Source organism: Protomyctophum bolini (genome assembly GCF_963924005.1).
Source record: "Protomyctophum bolini genome assembly, chromosome: 9".
Classification (NCBI taxonomy): Eukaryota; Metazoa; Chordata; class Actinopteri; order Myctophiformes; family Myctophidae; genus Protomyctophum; species Protomyctophum bolini.
Window position 1 is genome coordinate 24157390 of NC_137870.1, and position 13920 is coordinate 24171309.

Genomic DNA, 13920 nt, shown 5'->3' on the forward strand with positions numbered 1-13920 from the left:
CCATGTTTTTTGAAATTTTGAAAAAAAAAGTTAGCCTCGTTTCTCATCATTTTGGACCGTGGGCTATAGCCCATATCGTACGGCATACTATAGCGCGCAGTTTTTCATCATTTTTGAAGATTTGAAAAAAATGACGAAATGACAAAAACGATGGGTTATAGCCCATGTTTTTTGAAATTTTGAAAAAAAAAGTTAGCCTCGTTTCTCATCATTTTGGACCGTGGGCTATAGCCCATATCGTACGGCATACTATAGCGCGCAGTTTTTCATCATTTTTGAAGATTTGAAAAAAATGACGAAATGACAAAAACGATGGGTTATAGCCCATGTTTTTTGAAATTTTGAAAAAAAAAGTTAGCCTCGTTTCTCATCATTTTGGACCGTGGGCTATAGCCCATATCGTACGGCATACTATAGCGCGCCGTTTTTCATCATTTTTGAGGATTTGAAAAAAATGAAAAAATGAAAAAAAGAATCTGCAATTTCCGCAATTTCCACAATTTCCATTTCCGCAAATTCCGCAATTACCATTTCCTCAATTTCCTCAATTCCGCAATTTGACAAAAACGATGGGTTATAGCCCATGTTTTTTGAAATTTTGAAAAAAAAAGTTAGCCTCGTTTCTCATCATTTGGGACCGTGGGCTATAGCCCATATCGTACGGCATACTATAGCGCGCAGTTTTTCATCATTTTTGAAGATTTGAAAAAAATGACAAAATGACAAAAACGATGGGTTATAGCCCATGTTTTTTGAAATTTTGAAAAAAAAAGTTAGCCTCGTTTCTCATCATTTTGGACCGTGGGCTATAGCCCATATCGTACGGCATACTATAGCGCGCATTTTTTCATCATTTTTGAAGATTTGAAAAAAATGACGAAATGACAAAAACGATGGGTTATAGCCCATGTTTTTTGAAATTTTGAAAAAAAAAGTTAGCCTCGTTTCTCATCATTTTGGACCGTGGGCTATAGCCCATATCGTACGGCATACTATAGCGCGCAGTTTTTCATCATTTTTGAAGATTTGAAAAAAATGACAAAATGACAAAAACGATGGGTTATAGCCCATGTTTTTTGAAATTTTGAAAAAAAAAGTTAGCCTCTTTTCTCATCATTTTGGACCGTGGGCTATAGCCCATATCGTACGGCATACTATAGCGCGCAGTTTTTCATCATTTTTGAAGATTTGAAAAAAATGACGAAATGACAAAAACGATGGGTTATAGCCCATGTTTTTTTTAATTTTGGAAAAAAAAGTTAGCCTCGTTTCTCATCATTTTGGACCGTGGGCTATAGCCCATATCGTACGGCATACTATAGCGCGCAGTTTTTCATCATTTTTGAAGATTTGAAAAAAATGACAAAATGACAAAAACGATCGGTTATAGCCCATGTTTTTTGAAATTTTGAAAAAAAAAGTTAGCCTCGTTTCTCATCATTTTGGACCGTGGGCTATAGCCCATATCGTACGGCATACTATAGCGCGCAGTTTTTCATCATTTTTGAAGATTTGAAAAAAATGACGAAATGACAAAAACGATGGGTTATAGCCCATGTTTTTTGAAATTTTGGAAAAAAAAGTTAGCCTCGTTTCTCATCATTTTGGACCGTGGGCTATATCCCATATCGTACGGCATACTATAGCGCGCAGTTTTTCATCATTTTTGAAGATTTGAAAAAAATGACAAAATGACAAAAACGATGGGTTATAGCCCATGTATGGTATTTAAAGATGCCAACAGAAGAAATCCTAGACAATTAAGTTAATTCACTCAACTGAATAACACGGCAAACAGTTATTCTTCAAGAAAAATACTTTTTATTTCATTATAAATCCACATAATTGCTCCTATGAAAGCATAAAACCCCCATCTTGCACATTGTCATCGTATTATTATTATTTTCCTTCTTAGTGTGGTCGTTTGTTTTCGTTATACTCAAAGTAAATTATGGGTATCAAACCACTGAGGACTGTAAGGTGTATGTCACATACAAACACAGACACTGTCAAACAGCAAAGAAGGGGGTGGGGGGGTCGGGTCTGGGGACAACGGCGGAAGTTCTCTTTTTCCGTTTATTTTTTAATCTCAAAACCATGTAACACTTATTGAATTCTGACGTTTCACAGTCATTACACCGCCTAGAATCCAGCAGAAATAATCATTTTTAACCGCCAAACGCGGAAGGCGGAATTGTGTGCATCGAGATCTGTGTCGAATTGTCCGTCCGGGGAACCCCTAGTTTTTATTAACATTTTTTTTTCTTTTTATTCCTCTGTTTTTTAATAATCTGACATAAAGTGAATCAATCCACCATTGACGCAAACACACTGGTTATTTCAACATCACCCAAAACGTCCAAACTGGGACGATTTAGATTGGTAATACTGGAGAGTATACTATTCAATTGTCCAAGAAAATGAGCGGGGATCATAGAGAGAGAGAGAGAGAGAGAGAGAGAGAGAGAGAGAGAGAGAGAGAGAGAGAGAGAGAGAGAGAGAGAGAGAGAGAGAGAGAGAGAGAGAGAGAGAGAGAGAGAGAGAGAGAGAGAGAGAGAGAGAGAGAGGGAGAGACGACAGTACAGAGTAAAATAGGGAAAGAATTGAAATGAAAACAGACGACTAAAGTGCCCAACATAGTTCTCTGTTTTGTGCAACAGTTAGACAGACGACTAAAGTGCCCAAAATAGTTCTCTGTTTTGTGCAACAGTTAGTAGTTATTGGTGCTTTGAGACAAGACGCTGAAATTGTGCTAGTTTGTTTCAATCCACGGCCCTCAAGAGAAACTACCATTCTCACAGTCAGGAGATTTACACGTGTCTTGGAAGTCTGAGTTCTTCCCATGTGTTAATAAATCACTGGTTATTGTGTATGTAAGTAGTCCTTTGGCATGTGACCGTATTTTGGGGCGAGATAGAGAGAGAGGGGAGCGATGCTGCCAACAATTACCAAGCCCAAACCACATCCAAGAGAGTCTGGGGACATAAAAAAAAGTGGGTAATCCCAAATAATTATCCAGAATGGCGATATTTCCAGTGGAACAGTGGTCCGAACGCAAGTCCACATCAGGCAACGATGTCCCTCTAAAAGATCCAGAGCTCCTCAGCTGAGGGACCTAACTCCATCAGAGTATTCTGATTTTCCATACAAGGTATTGAAGGCCCTCCATATCCTTAGCTCCACAGGACAGAGATTCCCCAAGGCCCTAGATTCAAATGTCTGAACTCCCCCAAAACGTCTATTCGACGGGTGCAGTTCTACTGACTGTACTGATGCCGTATGGGTTCCAAGACGTCTTGGGTCAGATTGCATATAACGAGGGTTAAATGACATCCCGCCTGGTGCAGAACGTGAGTGATGTGCTGCTCCCTGCGGACATCATTCAAGGAGACCGTCAGGGCAATGCAGTTCACCTGGACGAGAGGAGAGAGAAGGTTTTAGGTTTGTTTTTTTAATGATTTGTTATAGGCTTTTGTGCCTTTATTGACAGTTACAGTGAATCTGGACAGGAAAGAGGGAGAGAGATGGGGAGAGACATGCAGCAAAAACACTCCTTGGGCTAAAAAACGTCATCACAAATTTGATGAGGTCAGCACATTTTGGGGATATTTGGGCAAATGTCCCAAATGTGCCCTAATAAAAATGTGCCCTAATAAAAAAGACTATATAGTCTATATCAAATTTCCCACTCCACAACCCCGACTATATTGAAGTATAGGCTGCCACTACACTGTAGCCCAAACTGTGGTGCGTGCACCCCTTGTGGTGCGTGGGCGCCTTCTAGGGGTGCGCAACATGAAAAGGCTAATGGTGGTGCTATGGTTTTATTTTTAATATATTAACATATTATGCCAATATATGGGAAGTGTATGCAGAGTATAGCCTATATGCTGCATATATATGCCATATTCAGGTTCATATGCGCATATATGTGGATAAATATGAAATGTATTATGCAATTTATAGTTCCATGTGTGTGTGTGTGTGTGTGTGGGGGGGGGGGGGGGGGTCAGCTAGGTCGGGAGGTAACAGGGGGTGCCTGGGCAAAAAGGTTTGGGAACCGCTGGGCTACAGCAATACATGGCAATTTGAGGTACTCTTCTTTAATATCTCAACATAAAAAAATAAAATAAAACTGGGGGGAAATTTTTTGGTAATATTACAAAAAGAAGAAAACAAATAATAATAATGGAGCTGGGAACTTATCCTTTGGTCCACCCATGCCTGGGACATTCCTGGGTCCAGTAAAAAAAAAGAAAAAAGAGTTTTACTATCACTAAACCCGGATGAAATTCATCCGAACACCTACCCAAGGACCCTGTGTTAAGTGTGTTGCCAAATATTTGGGGACCCACCCTGACAAGCTTGAAAATCACTGGTTTAAGGAATGACGGCCGGGTGCAGACTCACAGTCTTAAGAAACAACATCAAGACAGCCAAGGCTGATGCTCTGGATTAAGATCCCTTCATAAAAGGGATAGTTATGTTCTGAATGGAATCCTTTTATCAAATACTAAAACACACACCTAAACTGCATCTATTGGTATTACTGCGCCAAAGTCTTGTTTACAATTATTTTACGTATTGTATATGATTTTATTTTATGGAACATAGCATATCTATGACTAATGTTCTTTATTAAAAATATATAATTGGGACAATTTAGGGAATTATTTTGCCTATAATAAGCCCAGAATTGGGATATCGAGTTGAAATTGGTTAATACATGGGCAACGACTAGGTGATCACTTGTTTATCACAGGAGGAACTGCCCCGGCAAACAAAAGGGTACCGGGGTTACTATAACCCCACTGGGATTCCCTGTGGGGAGAAAGTAATTCTGTGAACTGTGATCATCACTGTTTTCCGCTCTGCTTTGGTCGTTTAGTATGTGATAGATAGTGATATTATTAATGACAGCAATCTGTGAGAGCTTTTAGCCTCTACTTTAGGTGTCTATAGCTCTTATGTAAGTGCGCAGATTGTGCTCCTAAAGCTACTATATGTGGACCTCAGTTAGAACTCTCCTCATGTCACGTCAAGCTTGCCTCTCCTCTCTCTGCTCTCGGTTTCTCTACACTCTCCTATCTGAATAAACAAATAAAAAATACATTTATTTTCTCTTGAGGCTGTCTGGAGGGGAGCCATTCACTCCAGTCTGGGGTGGGGTAAATATCAGTTTGTTATGCACTGTGTTCCAATCATGTGCACCAGTGCTGAAAAAATTGCTTTCTGGATGTATAATGTATTTGAAAGGAAGATGTCTGGCACTGTGTAAGAGAAGAGAAGAGAAGAGAAGAGAAGAGAAGAGAAGCATCATGCAGACCTGCAGGACGATGCAGATTGCATGACGGCCAGGGAAGCAGAAAAGAGCAGATGAGAATGCTTACGTTATGTAAGGCTTGCTGATGAAGCTTACATAAGGCAGCGAGTGACACACATTTACATACTGTGGGGGTTCACGCGATCGGATGACAGGCCAATAAAGAGGAATAATGTTGTTTACCAAGGCAGGGGGATATTTACGGAGCACTTTAAGACCCAGCCAGACTCCGGGCTTCATAATAGCTGTCTCGTCCTGCTTCCTGATCTTTCAACCCCACTCATTCTCTCCCTCACTTACTAACCTTTCTTTAGACTATATATATATATATATATATATATATATATATATATCTCTCTAGAGTCTAACCGCTTGTCAATCTCTTTCTTTTTCTCATGTCGTTTCCTCTCTCCAAGTGATTCTGTTGAGTTCAAAAATAGGGGCGCTCCGATCAGGTTTTTTGGGACCTCATAATCGGCCGATACCGATCTTGTGGGTAAGGGGAAAGTTCAAATATTTCCAAAATTATCATATGTCAACTCAAAACCCACGTTAAAACTGTTCCTGTTTGTTTGTGCCTCACCTCTTCCTGGAGTTGTGGTGCTGAATGATGTGTGTGAATCTGGAATATAGACGAGAGAACGGAACATCAACAACACACTTTACACAGCTTTAGTAGATAGTGATGTAGAATAGATGCAGTTTTCCCAGTTAAATCGACAGATGGATAGTGTTATTTTATGTTTTGTCTTAGCTCTCTACTCTCTTCCATTGATTAATCTCCAATCCCTACCTCTATCCCTGAGATTCAGTTTTCTATCCCTCTGTGTCTTTTCTCCCTCTCGGGGCTCAGTGACTCAGTGACTACTCTCTCTCTCCACTTATTTGTTCAGCTGCGACTGTTTATACCTGTCTGTCTGCTGCTCTCTGTGAGACTGTTTATACCTGTCTGTCTGCTGCTCTCTGTGAGACTGTTTATGCCCGTCTGTCTGCTGCTCTCTGTGAGACTGTTTATACCTGTCTGTCTGCTGCTCTCTGTGAGACTGTTTATACCTGTCTGTCTGCTGCTCTATGTGCCTCGGTCTGTTTATACCTGTCTGTCTGCTGCTCTCTGTGCCTCGGTCTGTTTATACCTGTCTGTCTGCTGCTCTCTGTGCCTCGGTCTGTTTATACCTGTCTGTCTGCTGCTCTCTGTGCCTCGGTCTGTTTATACCCGTCTGTCTGCTGCTCTCTGTGCCTCGGTCTGTTTATACCTGTCTGTCTGCTGCTCTCTGTGAGACTGTTTATACCTGTCTGTCTGCTGCTCTCTGTGCCTCGGTCTTGCTATTAATTGCCTCGTTGCTTGTTTCTCTGTCACTTTGTGTCTAGTCTCTCAAGAACGATGCGTTTCCAGGGTTCAATTTGTGAAAGAAAAACGGGAGGTGTGACATATTCTATCTTAACCACTTAAGCCCTTTATACTTTTTGTATGACAAATAGCGAAAATAGGGGTTAGGGTTCAAGTGGTTAGCCAAAATAAATGTTTTTCATTTCTGAACATTGCAAAATCCAGAGGAAGAGGAAGCTTCCTCTTAACTTACACTGGGTGAAGTACAGAGAACTAAAGAAGAGACTGGCCGGATTGAGATGGTATCTTTCACTTGATCAGCTGTTTGGATCGTGAGGAGAGATAATAATGTGAAAGTGAAATGTGGCAGATATTAAGACTCAACACCAACATTTGTGACCAGATTTGACTGAGAGCCTGTCATTGTGCAACCTCCAGCTTTTCACCAGAGGAGAAAAACTGAATTTATTTATTTTTTAATCCAATATGAGTTAATACCACAGCGACTGTTCACATAAGTGTAGTAGACTAGAGCATGTCTGAAATAAATGTCAGGGCTGAAATCGACATGTAGCTAGGTGTAATGCTAGAGTCCATAGAACTAGAGCCTGTTTTCTCTATTCTCTGTTTTCCGCAAGACATTAGCCTACTCTATAAGCCATATCTCCAAAACTGGTGGGTCAAACTGACAATTTGAACGCGACAATTTGAAGCTATATGATTCCCTGCTTTAAAATGACATGGGAAAAAACGAAAATGAATAATTATCCAATGACTGTCTCCCATTCATGGTGGGTCACATTTGTATCACAACTGTCGAATTTGCTGTTTTCTTTCATGTCTGATGAAATGCCATAGCATAATAATGTAAGTAATGGAATATTACATGCAACATTTATGAAAACGAAACTACAGGAAAATGAAAATTGTACAGTATATCCTCAGACTTTAATAATAAGCTTCGGCTTTAGCCCTTTACTTTTCGGTCAATTGTATTATGTAAATATTTTTTTCTGTAATTAATAATGCTGGGATAAACCATGAACAAGACAAATAAACAAACTAACTAACTAAAAAAATTGGAGTACTTTTTTCCACCACTGTGACCTCACCCTAACCATGGCTCATTTACAGCAGCACCACCTCTCAAGATTGGCCACCAGATGGTGCTGTGGTGCTGTGCCCCAACTGCAGGACACCACTATTGGGAGGAAAACTTAATGTATAATATGTCCTGTCGTGGTAGTCTGTTACACAATAATACATACGGTCAAACTGTTGACTAAAGGCTGTGGTAGTCTGTTACACAATAAAACACATTGAACAGGACCCCAGTGCCCCATATCTCATAGAAGGAATCTGTGTGTGTGCGTGTGTGTGTGTGTGCGTGTGTGCGTGCGTGCGTGCGTGCGTGCGTGCGTGCGTGCGTGCGTGCGTGCGTGCGTGCGTGCGTGCGTGCGTGCGTGCGTGCGTGCGTGCGTGCGTGTGTGCGTTCAGTGCAAGCGGCACTCAATCTGAGGTTAGTATGTATAGACTTTGCAAGTTGCGGTGGTGCAATTGTATGGGTATGGGTACATAATGTTGATTATGTGAGTATGTTATCTATAATTAATTGTGTGTTTAAATGCCCATTAATGTGTTTGTATGCACATGTGAAAATGTGTTTAAGTTTGCAAATGTGTACTTGTGCGTGTGTGCATGCATGCGTGCGTACGTGCGTGTGTTGTTGATGGATGGTATTTCAGTGAGCAGTGAACCATGCAGGCCAGCCAACACCACTTCAGTGCATTTGAGTGGGAGTGGCAGCTGGTGACGAGAGATTGTTGTTTGTGCGTGTGCGCGTGTGTGTGCACACGCACAGCAGATATTAAACCCAAAACAAACAATCTGGAGACCAGTGGGGGCGGACACAATTGCTTCAATGGGAAAACATTGTGCACATGTCCGTCCCTGTGTGTGTGCATGTGTGTGTGTGTGTGTGTGTGTGTGTGTGTGTGTGTGTGTGTGTGTGTGTGTGTGTGTGTGCGTGCGTGCATGCTTGTGTGTGCGTGCTTGCGCGCGCTTGCGTGTGTGTGCATGCATGGCGTGCGTACGTGAAAGGGACAGAGAGCTAAAAGAGCACTTCACTGATTTTCAACAGTATTTTAATTTCGTATTCATAGCAATAATGAAACAAGTCTGCACATACTGTACAGTACAGCGGCTGCTACAAGGAAACTTTGATGTGCAACTCACCACGCTTCGACCAGCGAGTACGCTCGTCAGGTGAGGAACATTTGCCAGTCAGAGGGGTGTTATCATATATTTGGATTCATGCCACTTTCTCGTGATCAGCTCTAGCATTGACAGTAAATACTAAAGGCTCATTCATACTCCAGGTTCAGATGTCCTACTGTCTGTCTCTTACACCGTCCCCTCTCATCTTTTCCATAGTCTGTCTATACTACAATATCTGCAGCTGTCGGTCTTTCACCTCAGGTCTCCTCAGGGGGCCCTAAAAGTCCATCAATCGACCTTTATCTGAGTGTAGCCCCGAGACTTAGCCTCATCCCTTGGAAGTACTGAGATATAGCTTCTGGGGGTTTATTGCCTTCTATTCTCTAAAACAATCGATCACATGAACAGGTAAAGAAAAGATGGAATGAAATAGCACATCACTGGTGCAGATGAGTGAAAAATCATCTGGGGTTTTATTAGATATGTTAGCCTGTCTCTCCGAGAGCAGAGCCTATAGCGGCAAACATCAAACGAGATGGAGCGGAGCTAAGGAGACTTGCAAAAGGACCTTGAACTGAAAAAAAGAAAGGAGAGGGGCGGGAAGATCCAAACAAAACAACTCATTAAAATCAAACGGATGACTGTAGGACAGGAGGGGAGGGGAGAGGCAACAGGCGAGTGTGTAGCAGAGTGTGAAGGACGGGGTGCAGATCGATGAGAGAGAGATAGAGAGGGAGAGAGAGAGAGAGAGAGAGAGAGAGAGAGAGAGAGAGAGATAGAGAGGTGTGTGTGTGTGTGTGTGTGTGTGTGTGTGTGTGCCCCCTCACACACACAGAACGATAAAGCACGAGAAAGGTCTCTTGTGTTTGTTTTGCTCCTACGTGGCCCACTTAAATATTCCCCTCTCAAGTATTCAATATACTTTTCACATCGTCAACAGGGAGGGGAGGAAGAGAATGCCACCGGGATATGCAGACTCAAACATCCAACCATTGATTGCAAAATTCTCTACTAGAATGATTTCTTCATGAATGTCGAACCAGGGCACCGAGGTGTTCCCTAACTCTCTCAACAAGCATGTGAATGTGATGACAACAGGTGAACAGGGAGTCGCTGCCGAATCGACTAATAATTGTCGTATTATGAAGCGCTCCCATCGGCGTCCTGAGCCGATCTCAAGCGAGTGTTACTTATTAAGAGCTGCACTCATTGTGTGATGGTTCTGATCATCACAAGGCCCGAAGCAATTCATGCGAATATGCACTGTAGCTATGAAGCTTTCATAAAAGACATAACCGACAAGTTTGCACTGCACATTCACTTTTAAGTTTGTATCTTTTTGGCTGCTGTGCTGTTACAGTAGTAGTCTGTTGGGTGTGTGTGGGTGTGTGTGTGTGTGTGTGTGTGTGTGTGTGTGTGTGTGTGTGTGTGTGAAGGGCAAGACACACAACTGACTCCTCCTAATAACTCCTCTTGTTCATCGGTAGAGAGGCTGGGTTTTTCACAAATGGGCTTCATGTAAAACAGGGCCCTGACTCACCCCATTCCAATGCTATCATCCACTGAATGGGACATTATCATGTTTAATCAGACCATTGCATGGTCTAAGTAGCCGTCTACTGACCTACCAATATCTCAGTAGGTCCATTCTGTAGGTTGATGACGGCTACTGAGGGACACCGTCTCAAGCGAACTTGAAGAAACGAAAGCTACTACAGTGCTAAAGCGAGCGAGTTGCCATGGCGAACGTTGTGAAGTTAGCTTTAGGCCGACCCAGCCCCGTCCGAGTTGCAACCCGATAGGCACAGTATCTATCTATAATTAATGGTGTGGGGAGCGCATTTGCCCCAACTAAGAAAATGGGGTGAAAGCCGTGCCTCCGTCGTGGTCAAAACAGTATGCCATTATCAACCCATGGTGACACAAAAACCTACTGGTACTGTAGGTCAGTGTCTCATCCACTTCAATAGTCTCACCTACCAATCAATGCCAAGCAAGCACGGTTAAGACCTGGACGAATTAGTGACGTCTCGATTGGGGCGAGATCAAGTCAAACCAAGAATATCAGATCTCGCCCATGAAATATCACGAAATATCACCTGATTTCAACCAACATAAATTCTGCTCACTAAGACGGATGTCCCTGGGTGAATCAGAGAGAGTCCGATTGTGGCCAGATCAACTTAACCCCTTTAAGGCCAATGGCGTTATTATTGACGTGGATATCAAGGGTATTTCACTACACATGCCAAGTATTGGCAAACCATATTATTTAGACCGCAGATCTTTCTTTTTGCATTAAAATGACAAATTAAGAAATGGGGCATTGGCCAGCATTGGCGACTTTTTGAATGGCAATCAAAAAATGTGAGATATGACCACAATGTCATGAAATGTCTCATTTTAAAGCTGCAAGTCTGTACTTTACAATGAAAAAATTATTATGATTCTAGCATTTTCCATTGTTTACTAATAAGCATTTTAGTACACCTTGGTTTCAGTGAACAGTGAAACCAAGGTGTATTAAAATGCATATTAGTAAACAATGGAAAATGCTAGAATCATAATAATGATTGAATGAAAGACTTGCAGCTTGAAAATGAGACATTTTGTGACATTGTGGTCATATCGCACATATTTCTATTGTCATTCAAAAAGTCGCGAAATCTTGGCCCAATGCACAATAAGATGTTATTAAGCTTATCCAGTAAGAAGGTTAAGTCAAGTCATATCAAAACTAGTTGATATGGCTTAAGTTGGCCCAGAATAAGCTATATTATTTCAACTGGTGAAGATGTCGTGGAAATGACGTAAAGATCATCTGTGATCTGGCCTAGTCCTGAACGTCACCGGAGGACGTCATCATAACGTCATCATAATTTGGTTCCAGGATAGTCAACAATGGCAATAAATTCCTTTTAGTACACCCAATTGTGTTTTCATATTACATTATAAAGACTAGTTTTTACCATCCAATTGTTACCGTGAAATTGTTAGAATCAAAGTGCCAAAAGCGCCTGATGCTATAGCTATATATTAATTCAGTTGACTGGAAAGCTATTCGTTCAGTCAATGACGGCAACTGGAATTTGAATAGAGTTTTGTAAGGTGGATGCATGTCTGGGAGAGCAGACTACATTATGAATAGAGTGAATTTGAATAGAGTTTTGTAAGGTGGATGCATGTCTGGGAGAGCAGACTACATTATGAATAGAGTGAATTTGAATAGAGTTTTGTAAGGTGGATGCATGTCTGGGAGAGCAGACTACATTATGAATAGAGTGAATTTGAATAGAGTTTTGTAAGGTGGATGCATGTCTGGGAGAGCAGACTACATTATGAATAGAGTGAATTTGAATAGAGTTTTGTAAGGTGGATGCATGTCTGGGAGAGCAGACTACATTATGAATAGAGTGAATTTGAATAGAGTTTTGTAAGGTGGATGCATGTCTGGGAGAGCAGACTACATTATGAATAGAGTGAATTTGAATAGAGTTTTGTAAGGTGGATGCATGTCTGGGAGAGCAGACTACATTATGAATAGAGTGAATTTGAATAGAGTTTTGTAAGGTGGATGCATGTCTGGGAGAGCAGACTACATTATGAAAGCATTTCTGTTTTGTTCCTCATTCAGCAGCCACAAGGTTGCTCATGATATCCATGACAACGACCCAGCAGTGCCGTGGCAAAAACAACACAAAACACTATATTCAAAAGATTGTTGACAAATGTAATGGATTCATTCCATTGTGGCTGGCTAGACATGGACTCATAAAGCACAGCTCACTGGAGCACATGCAGTCCATAAAGTTCTGCTGTATTGAAAGGACCAATTCACCCAGTTTCAACGTATCGGCGGTATCGCCATTATTGGTTCTCAGTCTCACTAATGCTCATTTTAACATCGCACCATACTGTGTCTGTCTACTTGGTCTGTGACAGTTCGGAAACCTGCCTACCAGTGACATCCTCGATGGGGAATCCAAGCCATAAAATGCGGAGACCCAACATAAATCTGTTATTTGGCACTCAGTGAGATGTGTGCTAAATTGTAACACAGAAAAAGAAACATCAACTTTCAGAGCAGAAACTTAGCCTAAATTTTAATTCTGTGTGGGGAGTCATAAGTCAAGTAGATATTTAGCTGGCCCCGAAAAAAAAGGAAGAAAAAAAAGAAGCAGAATGTACCAGCAGACACCCAGCTGTGTGTGTATTCGTGCATGTGACCCAATATTTGTGAACCCTCCAGTCAGTATTCAAACTGCATTTGCATAATCCATGTTTGTGTGAAGTTGGATATGCGTGTGATGTGTACACTTAGGTGTGCTCGTGTTAACTTGTGTCTCTCTGCAACATGCACATTGCATGTTACTGTGTGTATGCAGTACATGTGCATGTGTGTGCTTATTTGTGTCTTAGCTTGTTTGTGTGTGTGTTCGTGACTGAATGCATGTTATCCAGGTGAATGGTTGTCCATTAGTGCATGTTCGCTGTGTTTCTGTCTCTCTGTCTCTCACAGTGCAGTGTTTCCAGTGTTCAGTCATGCAGAGTGACTGTGTTTCCTCTGCATGCTTTACTAAACTCTGTCTGTCTGTCTGTCTGTCTGTCTGTCTGTCTGTCTGTCTGTCCGCCCGTGGGCTGGGTGCCAAGCAGGGAGGCATTGGGTCCCATTTTTACAGTCTTTGGTATGACCCGGCCAGGGATCGAACCCTGACCTCCCAGTTTCAGGGCGGACACTCTAACCACAAAGCCACTGTCTGGTTATGCATGTGATGTGTGCACATTATGTGTACACTTATTCGTGCTCGTGTTTACTTGTGTCTCTGCATCATGCACATTGCATGTTACTGTGTGTATGTATGCAGCACATGACATGTGCATGTGTGTGCTTATGTGTGTAAGCTTGTTTGTGTGCGTGTTCATGCCTGCATGCATGTTATCCAGGTGAATGGTTGTCCATTAGTCCATGTTCACTGTGTTTCTGTCTCTCTGTCTCTCACAGTGCAGTGTTTCCAGTGTCTGTCTGTCTGTCTGTCTGTCTGTGAGACCATCT

The 13920-nt window shown here is 41.8% G+C and overlaps 1 protein-coding gene across 2 annotated transcripts in view; it reads right to left on the bottom strand.

Annotated features, from left to right (window-relative positions):
* Positions 1-1853: 1853 nt before the first annotated feature.
* Positions 1854-13920, bottom strand: part of LOC308321155 (leucine-rich repeat and fibronectin type III domain-containing protein 1-like protein) — a gene marked incomplete at its 5' end in the record, with an annotated part of 56863 nt that continues 44796 nt past the window's right edge. The window contains 2 exons of one of the 2 annotated variants that reach the window (XM_080771988.1): positions 1854-3413; positions 5907-5945. The remainder of the gene's footprint in view (positions 3414-5906; positions 5946-13920) is intronic. The other variant, XM_080771989.1, reaches the window with a different exon arrangement.